The sequence below is a fragment of the Rhipicephalus microplus genome, unplaced genomic scaffold (assembly GCF_043290135.1).
Source record: "Rhipicephalus microplus isolate Deutch F79 unplaced genomic scaffold, USDA_Rmic scaffold_940, whole genome shotgun sequence".
Classification (NCBI taxonomy): Eukaryota; Metazoa; Arthropoda; class Arachnida; order Ixodida; family Ixodidae; genus Rhipicephalus; species Rhipicephalus microplus.
The window spans coordinates 12,501-17,825 of record NW_027465492.1 but is presented as its reverse complement, the minus strand read 5'-3'; the positions used below and the strand labels follow the sequence as shown (position 1 = coordinate 17,825).

Sequence of the window (5,325 nt, the reverse complement as noted above, 5' to 3'; positions counted from 1 at the left end):
GTCTTTCCACGTGCTCGCCGGCGACCGTCGCACGAGTACGGTAAACCGCGTCAGCCGGGGCGGAGTTCGGGACGCCGATGCGAAAGTGGGAAGCGCCGCTCGGATCTTCGCCGTTTTTGGAGGAGTCAGTGGCGGCACTCCGGTGAAGCCAAGGTGCGCCAATTCGCGCACGATATCGGCGTCTTTCGACGTGCCCGCCGGCCACCGTCGCACGAGTACGGCAAACCTCGTCTGCCGGGGCGGGGTTTGCGACGCCGACGCAAAAGTGGGAACCGCCGCTCGGATGTTCGCCGTTTTTGGCAGAGTGAGTGCTGGCACTCCGGCGAAGCGAAAGAGCGCGAATGCGCCCACGAAAGTGGCGTGTTTGGACGTGCTTGACGACGACCACCGCAGGAAAACGAAAAACCACGTCAGCCGGGGCGAGCGACCCATGGCGGTCTGGGTGCTTATCGCTGCTATTATAGGGGCACCCCGGCAGACGCAAAAAAAAAAAAAAATTTTTTTCGACATTCTTTTTTGCTCGTCGACCTCGGGTGACCCAGGTCGCAGTGGGAGCCGCGCACGAAAGCGGCGTCGCGAGACGGCTTCGCGGTCGCTAGTCGCACGAGCTCGGCAACCGCGTCTGCCGGGGCGGAGTTCGGGACGCCGACGGCTAAGTGGGAACCGCCGCTCGGATGTTCGCCGTTTGTGGCCGAGTGAGTGCTGGCACTCCGGCGAAGCCAAACGGGGCCGATTCCGGCACGATATCGGCGTCTTTCTACGTGCTCGCCGGCGACCGTCGCACGAGTACGGCAAAGTGCGTCTGCCGGGGCGGGGTTTGCGACGCGTACGCAATAGTGAGAACCGTCGCTCGGATGTTCGTCGTCTTTCGCCGAGCCAGTGCTGGCACTCCGGCGAAGCCGAACGGAGCCGATTCGGGCACGATATCGGCGTCTTTCCACGTGCTCGCCGGCGACCGTCGCACGAGTACGGTAAACCGCGTCAGCCGGGGCGGAGTTCGGGACGCCGATGCGAAAGTGGGAAGCGCCGCTCGGATCTTCGCCGTTTTTGGAGGAGTCAGTGGCGGCACTCCGGTGAAGCCAAGGTGCGCCAATTCGCGCACGATATCGGCGTCTTTCGACGTGCCCGCCGGCCACCGTCGCACGAGTACGGCAAACCTCGTCTGCCGGGGCGGGGTTTGCGACGCCGACGCAAAAGTGGGAACCGCCGCTCGGATGTTCGCCGTTTTTGGCAGAGTGAGTGCTGGCACTCCGGCGAAGCGAAAGAGCGTGAATGCGCCCACGAAAGTAGCGTATTTGGACGTGCTTGACGGCGACCGCCGCAGGAGTACGAAAAACCACGTCAGCCGGGGCGAGCGACCCACGGCGGTCTGGGTGCTTATCGCTGCTATTATAGGGGCACCCCGGCAGACGCAGAAAGAAAAAAAAAAATGGGGACATGGCGTGCGTCACCGTGCGGCTTCGCAGCGTTGCCGAAGTCGCCGAGCCCTTCGACTGAGCCGAACGGCGGACAGGGAACGTTGGTCGGCCGTTCTAACCTGTCGGTGCCACGCCGAGACGTCGTTAAGGAAAACCGCGTCGTGGGCCTCTACGACGCCGTCGAGTCGTTGTACGTTTGGTGTCCAGCGTGTCGGCGGCGAGTAGCGGACACGTCGTTCACGACTTCGGTCTTTCGCAGTCGACGCGAACTTGCGGAGAGTCGTGGTGCCTCACGTTTTCGGCAGAAACCGCGGCGGAATTTTCCCGTGCGTGCGCGCACGACCTCGGTGCTGTGCCGTCAGCGTAGTGTTGCACAAACTCGTGGCCTACCCAAGGTGCGGTACGTTTGCGGCCGTATCCTCGGTGGGAATTTCGTGAGTAGGGTCGCAAATTCTACGACCTCGGCGGGTTTGAGAGCGACGTAGACTTGTGGCACGCTCAACATGCCACACGTTTCGGGGCACACCCGCGGTGAAATTTTCTCGAGTACGCTCGTATTAGGGCCCAAGGAGGTCTGGGTACTTATCGCTGCTATTATGTGGGGGTTCTCGTGAGCGGCGTACGCGAAAGCGACCGGGTGTCTGATATGCGGCGGGCTTCGGCCTCGTCAAGCGTGTCCTCGGGTCTGCTCCAGGGGAATCCACGGCAGTCGTCTGCAGCCTCATCCGCTTGATGCGTTAGGGGCTGGTTGTCGGACGGTGCCGTTTTACCACGATATCGAGGTGTGTTCCGTGTCGTCCTCGGGCGATTCAGATGCGAAAGCGCCGAAGACGCGGGCGTGACCCGTCGTCTGGCGGCTTTGCAGTCTCGGCTCCGTTGCTAGTTCCGGCCGGTCCACCGACAGTGCAGCGGGCTTGGGCAACCCGCACGGCGCGACCGAGTCGATGCAACGAAAAAGAGCGAGCATGAACGTGCTTCTTGCCGCACGGCTCCCACTCGTCTTTCGGGAAGGTTGTGCCGTAGCGAGCTCGAACGCCGTCATCTCGGAGTGCAAAATAAGCGTGTTGGGGCGCCTGAAGGTGGCCTCCGCCGCACACAGACTGCGTCCGGCCCGCCGAGGGCGAGGACGGACGCGCAGTCGAACGATTACCTGGTTGATCCTGCCAGTAATCATATGCTTGTCTCAAAGATTAAGCCATGCATGTCTAAGTACATGCCGAAATAAGGCGAAACCGCGAATGGCTCATTAAATCAGTTATGGTTCCTTAGATCGTTTCTTCCTACTTGGATAACTGTGGCAATTCTAGAGCTAATACATGCAGTGAGCCTGGAGCCCTTTGGGTAACGGGTGCTTTTATTAGACCAAGATCGATCGGGTTTCGGCCCGTATTGTGTGGTGACTCTGGATAACTTTGTGCTGATCGCATGGCCACGAGCCGGCGACGTTTCTTTCAAGTGTCTGCCTTATCAACTTTCGATGGTAGGTTACTTGCTTACCATGGTTGTTACGGGTAACGGAGAATCAGGGTTCGATTCCGGAGAGGGAGCCTGAGAAACGGCTACCACATCCAAGGAAGGCAGCAGGCGCGCAAATTACCCACTCCCGGCACGGGGAGGTAGTGACGAAAAATAACAATACGGGACTCTTTTGAGGCCCCGTAATTGAAATGAGTACACTCTAAATCCTTTAACGAGGATCAATTGGAGGGCAAGTCTGGTGCCAGCAGCCGCGGTAATTCCAGCTCCAATAGCGTATACTAAAGCTGCTGCGGTTAAAAAGCTCGTAGTTGGATCTCAGTTCCAGACGAGTAGTGCATCTACCCGATGCGACGGCTCGGACTGAACATCATGCCGGTTCTTTCTTGGTGCACTTCATTGTGTGCCTCGAGATGGCCGGTGCTTTTACTTTGAAAAAATTAGAGTGCTCAACGCAGGCGAGTCGCCTGAATAAACTTGCATGGAATAATAGAACAAGACCTCGTTTCTGTTCTGTTGGTTTTTGGAATACGAGGTAATGATTAAGAGGGACGGACGGGGGCATTCGTATTGCGGCGCTAGAGGTGAAATTCTTGGACCGTCGCAAGACGAACTACTGCGAAAGCATTTGCCAAGAATGTTTTCATTGATCAAGAACGAAAGTCAGAGGTTCGAAGGCGATCAGATACCGCCCTAGTTCTGACCATAAACGATGCCAACCAGCGATCCGCCTGAGTTACTCAAATGACTCGGCGGGCAGCTTCCGGGAAACCAAAGTATTTGGGTTCCGGGGGAAGTATGGTTGCAAAGCTGAAACTTAAAGGAATTGACGGAAGGGCACCACCAGGAGTGGAGCCTGCGGCTTAATTTGACTCAACACGGGAAAACTTACCCGGCCCGGACACTGGGAGGATTGACAGATTGAGAGCTCTTTCTTGATTCGGTGGATGGTGGTGCATGGCCGTTCTTAGTTGGTGGAGCGATTTGTCTGGTTAATTCCGATAACGAACGAGACTCTAGCCTATTAAATAGGTGCGGGGTTCCCAGCACCTTACAACCTTCTTAGAGGGACAAGCGGCTCCTAGCCGCACGAAACAGAGCAATAACAGGTCTGTGATGCCCTTAGATGTCCGGGGCCGCACGCGCGCTACACTGAAGGAAGCAGCGTGTCTTTATCCCTGTCTGAAAAGACTGGGTAACCCGTGGAACTTCTTTCGTGATTGGGATAGGGGCTTGCAATTGTTCCCCTTGAACGAGGAATTCCCAGTAAGCGCGAGTCATAAGCTCGCGTTGATTACGTCCCTGCCCTTTGTACACACCGCCCGTCGCTACTACCGATTGAATGATTTAGTGAGGTCTTCGGACCGATGTCCGGCGCGGCCTTTCGGTTGCGCCGGTCTGTTGGAAAGATGACCAAACTTGATCATTTAGAGGAAGTAAAAGTCGTAACAAGGTTTCCGTAGGTGAACCTGCGGAAGGATCATTAACGGATTGTGAAGGGTGAGCGCCTCAGCTGCGTCTGCGCCCGACACTTTCTGCCGCTGACCCCGTTTGGACGCGGGGTCGGCTTTTCCCCACGGGGCTGCCTGAATGTGGAGCGGCACCCCGTGACAAATTGTTGCGCCCAGCGGACGCCAACACCGCGACCTTGGACGGTCGGCCAGGTGGCGGACGCGGGTACAAACGGCGCAACGCACTCATAGGTCGGCTTTCGACCCGCCACTGCACCGTGGCTCGAAGCGCTCGAAATGCGCGACCCGACCGCTGCGGGACCGCCTAGTACTGTAAACAGGAGCGGCGGAGCGCGAACGGCGAGTCGTGGTTACGTCGGTAGAAGGCGAGGCTGCGCGTTCCCGAAACGCCAGCCGAGTGCCCTCCCGACCGTTCGAGCGTGCAAGAACGAGACCCGACAATCGCGCGGCGACTGCCAAGTACGAGAGGAACGGCACAAGCGTCGGCGGTCGGTCAAGGAACTGGCGATGTGACGGGTCCGCTGTGCACCAGTGCATACCGTCCCGCCGTCCGCGGCAAGCGCCTCCGCGTCCTCGGGTGACGGAGGCTGCCGGTCGGTTCTTGCAGGCGAGGGATCTCGCTGGCACCGGTTCGCGTTGACGCGCGGCCGGTCATGGCACGGCGATGCGACGGCCGAGGTGCGCAGTACTCGATGGAGGAACCGCACGCTCCGATGACCGTCCCGCCCTCCGCGGCGTATGCGTACCGACCGTAATGGTTGCAGCAGCGCCGGCCGGCTTTTGAATTCGCCACACGAAACACGGTGCGAGATCGCGGTTAGGGGAGCGTCGACGTTGCCAGGCGTTTTGCTTGCTGCCGAGGGAAAGGCGGCACGGCCACGTCGCGCTCGTCGCGATTAGCGGGTCTGCGCGCTTTGGGAAGGTGCCGCAACGACTTGCCGAAAGAGGAAGCACGGAAG

The 5,325-nt window shown here is 59.0% G+C and overlaps 1 non-coding gene across 1 annotated transcript; it reads left to right on the top strand.

Annotated features, from left to right (window-relative positions):
- The first annotated feature begins 2,565 nt into the window (after positions 1-2,565).
- Positions 2,566-4,380, top strand: LOC142795901 (small subunit ribosomal RNA). Its single transcript, XR_012893396.1, has one exon. It is a non-coding gene; the product is annotated as a small subunit ribosomal RNA (ribosomal RNA).
- Positions 4,381-5,325: the final 945 nt, after the last annotated feature.